Source organism: Sander lucioperca, chromosome 14, assembly GCF_008315115.2.
Source record: "Sander lucioperca isolate FBNREF2018 chromosome 14, SLUC_FBN_1.2, whole genome shotgun sequence".
Classification (NCBI taxonomy): Eukaryota; Metazoa; Chordata; class Actinopteri; order Perciformes; family Percidae; genus Sander; species Sander lucioperca.
Genome location: NC_050186.1, coordinates 6,764,692 through 6,780,379, shown reverse-complemented (window position 1 = coordinate 6,780,379; position 15,688 = coordinate 6,764,692). Strand labels below are relative to the sequence as shown.

General features: G+C 39.2%; 1 protein-coding gene across 1 annotated transcript in view; it reads right to left on the bottom strand.

The window, feature by feature from the left end:
- Nucleotides 1–6,175, bottom strand: part of syk (spleen tyrosine kinase) — a 55,907-nt gene extending 49,732 nt beyond the window's left edge. The window contains exon 1 of the mRNA XM_031282192.2: nucleotides 6,161–6,175. The gene's annotated coding sequence lies outside the window, so the exon portion shown is untranslated. The remainder of the gene's footprint in view (nucleotides 1–6,160) is intronic.
- Nucleotides 6,176–15,688: the final 9,513 nt, after the last annotated feature.

Here is a 15,688-nt window from a genome sequence, read left to right as displayed (position 1 = left end):
AGCAGGAGGAGAACACTTAAAAAAAACAGTCCAATTTGACGAATCTAGCACACATTTATAAAGCAAAAATATTGGCCAAATGAGTAAGAATCACAATTTTCACTTTAAAAGAGAGAGCTGATCCATATTACCTCAGACTCTATTTTGAGACCAGGCCAGAGGTCCATGAGCTCGTTCACTGGTGGGCAGGATATCACTATGGTCTGTCGGCATAGGGGGAATGTGGTCTCCACCATCTTTCTTCAACAATATTTGCAAGCAAATACAAAGTAAAATATGATCTGTTCAGTGCCAAAGGTTAAATATCAATTAGGAAGATGATATTCGTGAACAGAAGACATTCATGAACTGTTGACTTGAATACGGCAAAAAGCATTATTTTGATCAAACAGGCAAGTAGAATAAACAAATGATATGTGTATGTGGGAGTGTGTATGATTTAGGGTTACCACACTAAAACATTGTCTGAAAAAAAAAAACCAATTTAAGTTACTGGTATTTAGAGGTGTGTGTGTGTGTGTGTGTGTGTCATTGGATTACCTGGTATCTTTATCACATCTCCAGTTATCTTCCTTAACTTTTTGAAACTGGAACAGAGAGATGCAAAGGCATAAACTGATCTGAAACTGAACAAGTAAAAGCATTCAAAGAGTGTCGAATTATAAATACTTATAAATGTTCCCTGTTAATGATCTTTTCATTTGATCCCTAAAGTGTGAAGTTACTAAAGCCATCAAGCAAAATTAACATTACTGTAAAGAAAAGCAGCAGCACTTGAACCTTACTGCATGCTTAATCAACAATAATGCCATTTCTACAAACCAAAGCTTTACTGTTAAGGGTTTTTACTTTATTCATCTTTGTCATGAAAAGCAGCTTGCCTCCAGCAGGGTCGTTTGTTTTAAAACCGACGCAACACAAGTGGGCGAGCACGGGCAGTTGACTCGTGTTCTGTTAACAGCAATCTCCGTGTCTCAGACAGTCTGCTCACACAGAATTTAAAACGAGCGTCCCTAGAAGCTACAGGGAGCGCGGACTTGCAGTGTAGGAACTCAGTTTGACTCATTATGCTCTTTTAATATGATATTGGACCTTAGCGGTGCACTATTGAAAGTTTCCATCAACAAAAAACTAACTATCGCATATGAGGTGTCTGTTAGTGCTTCTACTAACAACTCATTTTCTAACACCACCTTTAAGCGGGGAATGAGCGTGTGATTACTAGATTCATCCGTCGTAAAATTCTTCAGTGAGTCTGGTAGTGGTAGGTCGCTAGCTGTGCTGCTGGAGTGTGTAACGTTAGTGGTCGCGCTAATTAGCTAGCTAGCTAGCTAGCTCTTTAGCAGCTAACCTATATCTGACAAGTTGCCAATCCCTACAAGACTTCCGTGATAAGCAAGTGAAGGGCGGGGGCTTGGAGAAGTTCTACACTCTCTGAGACAAACGCATGTAAAAATGTATAATGTATAAAAGAAGTAAAAGTGAATGAATATTAACATTCAAAACTTACAGTAAGTCCAGTGAGGCTGATTGCTGCTGCTTAGGTAGTAACTTCTGCAAGCCTACTGTCTGTTGCTTCCCGCCTTGCTGCGTTGTTCAAACTTTTCTTCTTCTGTTTTTTTCCAAAGAGCGGTAAGGAAGGTAGTATGCAAATTAGCACCACCTTCTGTTCGCAGGTTGAATCAGAGATTAACTCGGCATAAAAAATGATCCCTGCAGCTGCTCAACACTTAAATAAAAATAAAAAATATATAAGCAACATTAAATTGATGACAATAAAAATGCAAAAAATAAATACATTTTGTCCTCCACTAATGTCTAATGCATTTCAGACCATTTGCCTCAATCAAATTGTTACTGTTTTAAAAATACAAAAAATAAATAAAATAAATACATGTTGTCTTCCACTAATGTCTAATGCATTTCAGACCATTTGCTGATTGCAATTTATTTATTATGATCAATTTTACTTATTTGGTGAAGCACTTTGAGATTTTATTGTATTTTAACATGTGCTATATAAATTAAGTTTTTTTTTTTAAATAACCCCTATTTGAAACAATAGAAATAACAGGACTTTATCATTCTTAGTATGTAATTACTTAATTCTATTAAGTTGCACTTAAGTTATGTTTTTAAGTTATGCTTACTTATACACAAAATAGTTCCATTTAATCAAAAATTATTAGTTAACAATACTCAAAAATGAAGAACATGTTACACCAACTTGACAAAATTAAGTTAGTATAACTTTTTCTAAAATTTTGAGTATACCCCACTTAATCTATTTAATTACTTTGAACATTCGGGTTTACAGTGTGGGAGTAGGCCTCGGGGAAGACCCAGGACTAGGTGGAGGGATTATATCTCCAACCTGGCATGGGAACGCCTCGGGATCCCCCAGTCTGAGCTGGTTCCCCTGCTGGAGCTGCTACCCCCGCGACCCGATACCGGATAAGCGGACGAAGATGGATGGGTTAAAAACATGTATGTGATACGACATAATGTTTACATTTTCTGTTTTCTTGTGAAATAATTCCACTTCATCAGAGCCCTAAAATCCTTCAAATTAGTAGTGGGTGATGGGAATAACATATTTTATTGCTAGAGCTGGAACAATTCGAAATGTTGCTGTACATTAATTGTCTCAAAAATAATTGTGATTAACATTATAATTGTCTCTTTTAGTCAAATTTAAAAATATTTATTTATGTATTACTTTTTTAAACAAATTAAAGTTTTGAGTGAATCCCAGGATACATCTTTTAGTTCTATATCACTGTCATGTGACCCTGATAATACAATAACACAAATACACAGCCTATGAAGTAAACCACGCCTCTTTATTATCATAAAACATGTTTTCTAACTGTTCCCCCCTCCCCCCCTGTCATATTTGTTTCTAGGAACGTGTATAGGCTCAAGTGTCAACAACTAACGATTAAAATATTAATACAAATATATATAGTCTGACCAATAATCACTTATATAATTACAATTTGTCATATCTAAACAAAATCAACATGACCAATCATACTCCTTAAGAAATTCATTGCTGTTAAACAAAGAAACCGTGGTTATGTATTAGACAATTATGTAATAATTGTTACAGGCCTATTTATTGCTGCATATGAAATTCAGATTGTGGTATCAACATATACTGTAGTGTATGGCCTAGTATAGTACATTTTCTGGAAAATCAATTAAGAAAATGCTCATGCTGTGAGCAGCCCAACATAGATTCAAAAAACACATATGTTCAAACCTGGATTCATAAAATCAAAACTATGTGAGTGAAGAGATACCTAGAGCAGTGGTTCCCAAACTTCAAAAGCAAGGACCCCTACACTGACTCCATTTGATAACATTCACAGGACAAAGCCTGACATCAGGCCGCTCCCGCTATCTGCGTTCTCAGAATCAGGAAACGACAGGCTCCCAATGCAACAAGTCAGGCCTGCTTGGTTCTTTCAGGGAATGATTGTAAAGATTTACAAAGAATATGTTTAGATCATTTCCTCTCTAACTGGGACATTTTGGGACTGATTGGTGGGATTGCTGTGGACGAAGTACACACGGAGATACACTGGTAAGATCATAGAGCTGGGACGATATGGAAAAAATCAAATACCACGATATTTTTGACCAAATACATGGATGTCGATACTGCAGCGATATTGTAGGGTTGACTATTGGTGCTTTCAGAAAACATTGACACAATGAGAGATTTGATGAATAATCATCAGTAATGTAGATATAACGACTAAGTGGGTAAAGGCAGATAACAGAATATCTAGAACAGTCTGGTAAGTTCAGAAAATGACATCACTTTACTGTAATAAAGCCTTTTAAACCAGGAAAAGACACCACTTGTGTCATATCACGATATCCAAAATTGAAGACGTTATCTAGATATATCAATGTCGATATATTGCCTAGCCCTATAAGAGCAAATGAGGTTTAACCATGTATCAGCTAATTTAATAGTTCATGTTACTGCATTGTGTCAACAGTTAACTTCATGTAAGAATGTATGTGGAGTTTTCTGTTGCGGGGTACAAATGTTCCACCAAAACAAGTTCCTTCCTGAGACTATTTAGCAGAGCCACCATCACTGCGTCCGGAGCTTAGCACCGCCCAAGACCATTGTGATTGGTTTAAAGAAATGGCAATAAACCAGAGCATTTTTTTTCTCCTATCCCAGAATGCATCTGTGGTGTAGACAGACCTTATCCACAGCCCTGTAGACAGAACGAGACTATGTAAATGCTAAATAAAATGCAGTGGCCCCCAATTTTTGTTGCCCCTGAGGCCCCAACCTCCATCTTTGAATTATGAGTTGTATTCAAGCTCATATTGTAAATATTATAGATAAGTTCCTGCACGGAAAACTAATCGGTATGGAAATTCTTTCATTCCTTCAGCCATTAGGCTACTGAACACGAACCGTTGATCTGATCTGTCTTTGTGTTGGCGTTCTAACCTCTGGTGGATTTGTGAGGACTATGGTTAACTGCTCCTCAGATCTCTGCAGGGTAAATCCAGACAGCTAGCTAGACTATCTGTCCAATCTGAGTTCTCTGTTGCACGACTAAAACTACTTTTGAACGTACACATGTTCCACCAAAACAAGTTCCTTCCTGAGACTATTTAGCAGAGGCACCGTGGCTCCGTCTGGAGCTTAGAACCGTCCAAGACGATTGTGATTGGTTTAAAGAAATGCCAATAAACCAGAGCACGTTTTTCTCCCATCCCAGAATGCTGTGTGGACTAGTCTGGACATGTCAGACTATGTTTGTACCTCAGGTTTCTGAGCTCAAACCTCAGACAACCTCCGAGTACCCCGAGCTAAAAATCCAACATGGCTGCCCCGTGCAACAACAGTAGTGAAAGCTGTAGTAACATACAGTTATTAGCACGTCTTATTTGTGTCTCACTAAATCAGTCGTACACACAAGCCTGTCCAACTTCTATCTGTGGACATGTTGCTACGCTGTTTGTATGCACAAAAAACAGCCTAATGCGTTGTTATCAACTGGTATTGCTAACAATGGCTAACCTGGCTAGAGCTACCCCCACAAGAATCCGACTGGTAAATGGAACTCATTCAGCTCGGTGTGACGTAATTCCCAGCTCTGGCTTCCAAGGGAAATGGAACAAACCATTTAGCATGCATGTAGCCTGCAGGGAAGTGTGGCGGACTGAGCATATAGAAAATGTATATTGTATTCTGATATACAATTTGTTTAAAATTAAAACAACAGAAACTAATAATGAATGTGATGTTTTATTTAGCAGAATTACATTATGTTGTTCTATCCTATCCAATATTTCCTATATTTCTATTAGGGCTGCACGATATGAGGAAAATATCTAATTGTGATTATTTTGACTGATATTGCAATTGCAATATGATTCACAATATTGATGGGAAAGATCATTATTCTCATTTTCATTGACTAATATTAAATCTTAAAAAAATGTAATGATTATAGTGTGATTTTTGCAAGGATCTGTAGGATAGGATTTGTAGGCCAGGACATGTCTGCAGCACCACAGTACTTCATTCAGAACGGTTTGACATATATTTTGCCATATTGCGCCCCCCCTGCGATTTGGATATTGCACTAGTCCTTATTGTGATTTCAATAAAATTGCGATTAATTGTGCAGCCCTAATTTCTAAGCAGATTTTCTATGCTGTATTCTGATACAAATGCCCCTTCCAAACCCCAAAGATTTAGCCATACAGGCTAATCTTCATCTGCAGTCCCTTGGCAGGTTGATGGCTTATAACATTAGATAAGATATACAACAAGACAACACACAAGCCAAACAAGAACACATAAGCATAGACAAGTCACATGACACAACCACTATTCCAGATGATGACAGCTGGCAGGTTGATGGCATGAGAGAAACATAACACAAGTAGCATATACAGCAGACAGGTAAAAGTGCACAGACACACAATAAGACACAGCAACAACACAGAAGCACCAAGCACAGAAGCACACACAGAGACACTACTGTAGCGACAAAGACAAACATCTTTAACCATCTCTGCTGTTTCCTATGCACTGCTAAATAAATAAATGATAAATGAGATCTGGCAGAGAGTGTCCCAAATGCTGGAGTTAAACGGCTCGGTATACACTCACCCTGTTGTCCTCTGCTTTCCCAGGCAGCCGCTCTCTGTCTCCCCATGCTCCGTGTCCTGTGTCCTGTAGGCTCGCCTAACGTCCCATGTCTGAGAGGGGAGTGGGATGCTCGCGGCTCTGCAGCATCCTGTCAGCACTCCGCTGCAATGTTCGTGTGTCTTTCCGTTCCGGAGCGGCTGGATTCCCTGGCTCACTTCCTATTGGTCCACAGCCGTAAACAAGGAGCTCATTCAGCCGACCAATGAGGCTCGCTCAAACACATCCCCACGTTGTCAACATTTTAAATTAGGCCTGGATATTGTCTGTTTTCATTATTACATTCATGTTTGTTCGCATTGTGCATCCATTATCAATTTACTGTGGTTAAAAAAAGGTTGGCCTTAATATCACATTAGACAATATCAGATTAAAAAAAGGATGTAGCTTTTATTTTGTAATCATGTGTTAAAGATATATCACCAACAGATGGTGCTGCTGCTACAGAAGCAGCTGATTCTAACAAACAGAAACAGCTGCTGGGACCATATGCTTTGGTCCTGACTCGATTCTTTCCTGATACATGGGTGCTGATTGGATTTGCATTGCCATTCTAGAAGTATTGTGATTCGATAGCAGTTGAATAATACACTTCTAGAGACAATATATCATGAGCCATTTCTAAAAACTGAAGAATGACATCACATGTCAGTCAGTCAGTCTGACATTTATTTACTTTGTGAAGAAGAACATAAGATGGATGTTCTGCTTTTTCGGCTTTCACTCTGTTCCGCTGGAAACAGATGTGATGTAGTTGCAGTCAGCGGTACCGCATAAACAGGAAATATGTAGCTCAATCATTGGCAAAAAAAAAGTAAGAAAGAGTCGATTTTGAAAAATATGATATGTACGATTTTCGATTATTTTTTTCCCCACCCCTACTGTACACATTGTCGCCTTTATTTCAGTTCATTTCAGATAGCCTATACCACACATCACATTAAAGACCTACCTGCATACACATAATTACAAAAATCATTGGAATAAAAGGTCTTCTCCCCTTCTTACTGCATTGTCACGGTTCAAGTTTAATGCAAATGTGCATTCAACCATAAATGACACCTATAGCTTTAGGCTATTAAACCTCTTGGTCCCTGATGGGACATAAGACTTTACGTTTGAATTCAAATAAAGTGCACATGGTCCTTATTACATTTCAATAACAGCATCTTTATTGCTACTAGAAGTGCTGGGAGGTTTGGCTGTGTATGTTTGTGATAGATGAGGTGTGTATGACAAAGTGCTGGTATCAGTTGCATCACCTACATTTGGTATTACAAAACAAGATTTCCTGTGAAAATTGCATAAGAAATGACATTTTAGGAACGTTTAATACAACTCTGTCTGTATTGTGTATGTCTTTTTATTTAGTTTTATCAATCATACTTATGTTACAGGCAGTGTTTTCTTCTCCCTGATGCTTGGACATTGTTCTGTTAGCTCTTTGGTTGTGCTAACTTCCTGCTTTTCTAATGCAGGCTGTTGAGCCAAGGGGGGGGGGGCCTCTGGGACTACAGCGTATTTATATCTTAACTAATAATCCAAACTTTAAAAATAACTTGTTTTCATTTAGTTTTCTTCCCAGAAATGAATGAAATGCTGAGATATCGGCCAACTGTATATGTAACGTTTGTTTGATTGAAGTTAATTTTGAACATGTTTAAAAAAAAATAAAAGATAAATAGGAACATATACTTTTTAGTACAAGCAAGAAAACCAACAAAAACTAAATATTCAGCAAACATATCTTTCAAAATGAGTGTAAATGATTCAAACAAGGATTTCATCTTCAAAAAGGAGTAGAAAGTTCAAAAATATTTTCTGGCCCTACCTACTTTTTCTATTTTCCTACTTTAGTTATATACAAACAATTTAATTATTCACGTATTTATATATGTATACATACACATACATGCATATATACCTTCTTACAGGCACATGCATACACACTTTTTTTCAGCTATCACCCACCGGTGTCCATGTTTCATCTGTCAGTTAAATCAAACCGAATAATAAGCCATCCAAAAAACTAAAAAGTTGTCTTACACCATACATCCGAGGCTCTCCGGTCCTCCGCTCAGGGCTTTCTGAGTGTACCTCGAACTCGTTTTAAGACTGGAGGAGACCGTGCCTGTCAGTCGGTAGCTCCATGAGCTGTGGATTAGTCTCCCAATGAGCCTAAGGTTGTTAGACTCTGTGGGCTCTTTTAAAAAGCAGCTAAAAACCCTTCTGTTCAGACAGGCATTTGGGTAGCATGTGTTAAATGTGTGTCTCCCTGTATTATTTGGTCTTTTATCTTTCTTTTATTTCATTATAGTAGCCTACTTAATGTGCTTGTTTCTATGTGTCTATATCAGGGATGCACCGAATCCAGGATTCGGCTTCGGATTCAGCCGAATATTAGGCTTTTTGACGGGGTTGGGTTTCTGCCGACTCTTAGAATTTTTTTCCACCGAACCGAACCCTACGCTTGCACTACGCGCGCTACGCTGGTCGACGTAATGACGGCGCCGCTGATTACGGGAAGGTGTTTAAATACGTTAAAATTAAATAAAATGAAAAATACACTGCTGTGGACGTTGTTTACTTCATTAATGAGTTTACTGTGTTAATGGACTGAGGATGGGAGGAGGATTCGGTATTCGGTTTCGGATTCGGCAGAATCTTAACCAGTGGATTCGGTATTCAGCCGAATCCCAAAAATCTGGATTCAGTGCATCTCTAGTCTATATACCTGTCTTTATGTTATCTGTTCATGTAGTTGTCTGTGTATATTGCCATGTGCATGAAACAGACTGTGAGAACAAATCTCTCTCATGGGACAATAACTATCTATCTATCTATCTATTATTTAAGCCTACATGACTGTATTAGATGGCATTGCTTTGATTGTGAAGCACTTTGGGACTGGTGTCTGTGAAAGGTCCTATGTAAATAAACTTTGCTTGCTTGCTACATCCCTTAGAATCAAAAATCTTTGGCGACCCCTAGTGGGGGTTGGGAGCCCCAGGTTGGGAACCAGTGCAATAGGCTACACAGGAAGACATCATCAGCAGACTATAAATCTAGAGGACTGCAGTACTATTCAAGGCTAGTGAACATCACAGAGCAGGCTCAGTATGATGGGTCAGTGAATAAAAACCTCTGTGTGTCATTTTATATTGTAATAGTGATAAATGATTATATAAACCAGAGATCTTCAACAGGGGGTCCAGGACCCATTGGGGGTCCTCAGAGTTACTGCAGGGGGGGCCACCAAATTATTGTTAATTTTTTGAAAGTTTCCAAGAAAATTAAAATGTGTTAACATGAATCCATCATAATATAAATCAGCCTATTTGTGATTTGTTATGATAGGCTGACTGGCCTTTAGGTAAGGTAGCCATCCACAGAAACAGTTAATAAGGATTCAATGTGCCACATGTATGTTAAAACATGATTCATAAAATCATGCCAGCTATTATTATTTCAATAGCGTAGTATTCTATGCTCATGACCGAAAGAACAAGATCCAGGGTACAAGCGGCCGAAATGGGTTTCCTCAGGAGGGGGGCTGGTGTCTCCCTTGGAGATAGGGTGAGAAGCTCAGTCATCCGTGAGGATATATACATATTTTTATTATTATAACAATTGTTAGTTGTTGGAACTTGAGCCTATACATGTTCATAAAAAACTAAAATGACAAGGGGAAGGGCTATAGTTAGAAGAAATGTTTTATGATAATAAAGAGGCGTGGTTTACTTCATAGGCTGTGTATTTGTTTTATTACATTATCTGGGTCACATGACAGTGATATTGTCAGGAATGCAAGACTTGGACCCAGAAATGTAGAGGAGTAGAGGACTTTTATTAAACAAGGTGTCCTGAGGAATGCAGGCAGGCAAGCACAAACAAAGATAAACAAAAACTCAGACGTGTTGTAAGTGCGGGGGACAGAGGGCACTGACATGTGGAGTACCGCGTGTCCGCTACGCCCGTGTCCCTACATAATGTGTGCACCTCTCATGGTGAATAGCGTTCATATAAGCAGGGTGTGATTTTCCGGGTGGATGCGTGAGATTTCCCCCTTTCTGGTCTACATATCCCTGCCTCTGCTGAAATCTTTTTATCCCCGGTGGGGACAAAATGTACCCCCCCCACCCCTTAAAGTGATCAATGCTACTTCACTAATAGACTATTAAATACCTAAAATAGAAGTATTAACTAAGTAAAGGGCTGTCTATAGTACCATAGAAAGATCAAATCTGAGCAGTAGTTGCTGGTTGTATTGAGCCTCTATAGAGCTCCAGGACCCCGGCTACCAGCAGCAGTTGTTTAGCCGCCAACAGGTGACTGAGAGCCGGCTACAGGCACCGCCAGATGATGGTGCTTTCAGGGGCCGTGGTAGTGGAGTTTAGACAGAAAAAGTAAGCGTCATGCAGCCATGACAGTTAAGTTTAGGCACCAAAACGACCCGTTAAGTCTGCTCTCCGGCTTGAAATGCTGTGTTTCATGTTGACGCCACGTTGTGTTATTTCATTCTGAGATTATTTTCCGTTGGATATTGAAGTTCATAAATAAGTGTTTTGGCATGGCTGGTCGAGTGGCTCTATATCCATGGTGGTATTAGAAGGGGGATTTCATTTGTGCATGTTTTGTTGTGCATGCTTTCTTCCCAAATTGAACCCTGTATGTAAGCCTACAAATAAATGCATATGCACTTGATCAAATACGGAAAAACCTCAAAATAAAATAGTTCAACTAACATTTATAACCTTTTCATGTGTGGGGTGTACAACTCTGCAGATTTTCTTAATAATATACCAATAATTGCTTCCTTCTTAAAGAGGCGTTCCCCCAACTTCCCCCTAAAGTGCTGACAGCGCTGTTGACCTGACCCTGTCCCACAACACAGCACCGAACACACAGCCCATACAACTCATCTGATTAAAGCAATATAACATTTCATTTTTATATATTTTATTTATATTTTAAAGCAATGTATTGGCTCCACAAGCAATACCCGTCAAGCATCTCATTATGATATAAAATAGTTTTTTACATTTATCTTCTATATTTCCAATATGAATGTAACTGTATTCCTAAAAATGTGAAAGTGTTCATTTTTCCTAATCTCTGACATGAAGTTCCAGACAAACATCCTCACTGACTGTTTCTTGCAAAATAAAAATAAAAGACAGTTGGAGATTTTTTTGTTTTTACAGATGATTTAAGTCCTTGCATCAGAGACCATTTTTCAACTTTAATGATGGCTTCCTGGACTTTCTGCACAATATATTCCTTCCTCTTTTTTTAAATTGCGCCATTATCTGCAAAAAGTGACTTATCAGATAATGTCAGACTGCATGCATGTCAATAAAATGTTTTTTAGGCCAATGACCCCTTAGCAGTAGGGGCCCCTTACTAGACATATCTTATAAAATTGATCTCAGAATTCTGACTTTAAACTTTGAATTTTTTAAAACTTAAAAAAATAAATTAGACTTTATTAAAAAAAAGTCTGAATTCTAAGATTAAAGTTTTTAAATTGTTTCAGAATTTTGACTTTAAACTCAGAACTCAAATACATTTTTTTCACATGTGGCCTTAATCCTCTTCCATATGAAAGCTACATGGCTGTATATCTCCTGGAACTTCTATTCAGTTTTCTTTGCCCTTAGGGTGGTCTTCACACAATCTGCTGCAGAGAGCATACCAGACACTGTTTTTGTCCACTTCTGCGGTGCGCTATTAAGGCACTCCAACTCCTGGAATACTCCCGAGGCCATCATGAGTCCTAACACTTTGGTACTAGAGCTGGGCGATATGGAGAAAATCAAATACCACGATATTCTAGACCAACATCGATGTCGATGTAGGGTTGACTATTGGTGCTTTCAAAAAAAATAAAAAGTTCAAGAATCTTTGGGAAGGGGGGGGGGGGCGCCATAGATCTTCAACAGGGGGTCAGAGTCCCAGTGCAATTTTTAAAGTTTTTTCAAAAAAGAAAATGTCTTTACATGAATCCAACATATTATTAGCAAATATAAATCCCCAGTGATGCCAGGCTTACTGGCCTATACTGTAGGTAAGGCAGTAGCCATAATGTCAGATGTGAGTGGGGGGATGATTTTGATTGAAAGATCCTCTACCATTTGTCTCCAAATCACAGATTCTAACTAGCCTAGATTTCATATGTGATTGATGCAAACACTGACAGTTCCATAAACCGTTCCATACTGTTTTACTGCCGCATCTCGCCCAATGGGTGACTGGCTAACATTTAACAAGTGATACAGTTCATCCTAAGGATTTACTGTGCCACTTAACATTAAAAGATGATTTATAAAATCATGCCGACTATTATTATTTTAATAGCTTAGTTCTCTATGCACTAAAAAGGTATGTATAAAGGCTTTAGGCTGCCCACACATTATAGTAGGCCCTGTTTAATATGCAACTTAATTTTATACAATATATGTAGTGGGGGTCCCTGCTCTGTCTCTCTTTCAACTAAGGGGTCCTTGGTTTAAAAAACATTGAAGACCCCTGCCCTAGGGTATATCGATAGTCTAGTAATTCCTTTGCCCATATAGGATGTCTAACAATGTCTGCCTTCTAATATTACCTTCTTCTGTTAAATTATCAGAACGACTTTGGAACATTCCGTAGCAAATGTATGCTTTTGTATACTTTCTAAAAATTCTGGTTTTTAATATGTATTCACTTCAGAGCATTCTTTATTCCACCATGGTACCACCCTGACTCTCTTTTTGCTACTGCTTTTCCCAATTGTCTGGACATCCCCGCTATTACAGCTGCAGTAATGGTTTCATTCATCTATAATTCCTGACATATCTATCCTACCAAACTCTGAATCACAAAAATGTTTACATTTTTATGTCATAATGTGACACCTAGTCTAAACTACTAACACCAGCTAATTCGCTGGAAACCAGGGTAGGATCAATAGCTGACTGTACTCTGTTGCTAACATGAATTAAGCCTATAGTAAATTGCCCATTATTTGAACAATCCAATCCATTTTAATGCATCAGCTCCTTTACAGTTTGCCCATTGTAGCCTGTTGCCCTTCCTCTCCATAATGTATTGAGCATTTAAATCATCACGTCATAGGCTATAACTGGATTTACTTGTTCAAGCCTATAGGCTAGTAACAATCTGTCTGGCTGTCACTTGTTACTGGAATGTTCTCTAAACTCAGCAATTACTTTCCAATACACTCTCATTTCCTTCATTTGCTTTTCAATTCACTGTGACTTCATCCTGAATTATTTCCCCCTTGCATTCTTCAATCTCACTTTTGGTCCATTCTCTTTGATCTTCCTCCGATTCACTTGCCACAGTTTCGAAATCCACCGGGACTCAAAGACGCCATTCTCTTCCCACCTGTCCTCCTGTAATAGGCTGCCCTCGTTCACAGCCACGTTCATTACCCTATTGTTGGGGTTGAAGTTAACACATCGGTGTATTATTCCATTTCGCTGCCAGATGTTCGCTGCTTATGCAGAGTAGAGAGGCGCACAGTCGTTACGTCACTATCCGGGGTTTCCTACTGAAGTGAACCCTACGGCGTCATGGCGGAGGCCGGTTGTCGGAAGACCCTGGATTGAAATGCCAGCTTTCTACATTCGCAATTGACCAACGAGGGCTATTATTGATTACATCTCAATCGGGAAAGGGGACTTACTTGATTTTTGGAAGTAGAGGAAAACCAACATTGCCCCAGTTTGTACCGAACTCAATCGTTCGGGGCTGCTCTCCCTATCTGGGAGATAGCTAGCTAGCGTAAGGCAGCGTTAGCTAGCGCAGCTGCTAGTTAAATAAAAGAAGAAAGGACCTCTGAAGTGGAAAGGCGGATTTAAACAACAATTTCCTTGGAGTTTGCCAGGTAACATAAAATAACACCAGGTAACATAGAACGTGGAGTTACTTATCCCCTAGCTAGTTGAGTGAGAAAGGAAGCAAAAGTTGCATGTTGATGTGGTAAAAGCCGCGAGAAGTGAGCGGCGAATGAAAACAAGATGGAAGAGGTTGAAGTTAGGTTAGCTAACGTTGTGGGTTTAATAATGAGTACTAAATAAGTTAAGCACTCTACTATGGTCCACTATTTGCACATTCATTTGCATAGCTAGTTAAATACTGGTGACGGCTGAACGCCGAGTAGCGGCTATAACCGGAAAGGGCTCATTGCAGTGGTTGCCTGCTAAGATGAACTAGCTAGCTAGCGTAAAGTTTTGTCATTTTGTTAGCTTCCGTGCTAGCCTCGTGCTTCATAGCGCTAGCCAACGCTACTTTCCTTGGCAACCTCAGTAAACGCTGGGCTATCACCCTTCTCACTTCATGTTTATTGAACCCACGTAAAACAAACCGAACCTGGCACGGCATATACCTTTTGACCCACATTGTTGCGGCACATGTTGAATTATAACGCTTGCTTTTAACGTTAAATTGTTATGATTTTGTAACGCAGAGACATCATAATACTAGCACAACACATAAGAGCTAGCTAGCAAACAGTAATTGGTTATGGTTATAGGGGACAGTCATCATAATCATGTAGCTAGCAATAAAGTGGCCATTATTAATCATTTCAATCAAACCGCTGGCGTTAACACGATAGTGGACTGGATTGCTCGGAGATGGAATACTGGCTGGCGCCTTGGCATGTCTGCATACATTAACGTTACTGCCAACCTACCCCGCCAATAGCTCGTCATTAGCCGATATTGGCTAGTTAGCTACAAGCTAAACTGCAGCAACACTAAGACTAGACGACACCGAGATTGGCATGAGTCTGTTTACTATAAGACATTTTTTGGGGCTTGGCTTTGGTTATAGTGGTTATTTAGTGTTTAGAGTGGTCACGGGGCTTTGTGTGGATGTGAAAAGCCGCTGCTGCTCCGCGGGCCTGATAGGCCTCTGCGGTGAGGGAACAGCTAAGTTCACAGTCCGTTAACGTTACATGTAGCTGCAGCCATTCGCACATCTCGTCTGTTCTGATTTCAACTTGACATATCCATAAAAAATAAGTGTTTTGGTGAGCTACGCAGACAGTTAACCTCTCCTAGAACTAAAACGTAGAGCATAAATTAATTTTCACATATAAAAACATATCTCGTGCGCAAGTGAATTGACAGCTCCACAAGGACAGTTCATTGGTTGAACTTTGATGCAGGGGCTAAAGTTGGCCAGGGATGGTGTACTGGGCTGCAAATGCATCTTCCTTTGTAAGCATGAGGATTTGTACCTACAGTGTGATATTTTTCATGTAGTGCCGAATTTTAACAACCACACTTATCAGATCCTCTTAATACATATTGCTGGAAAAGCATAATGTTGCTGAAATTAGTCAACGTTGAAGGTACAGTCCTGGCATTTTCACAGACAGTATTTTCTAATGTTGTTAATGTGTATCATCTGGTACAGGTTAACCACGTGGACCCTTATACTACAGGTTGTCAGGGGGGAGTCTATCTGTTGGACTTCAAC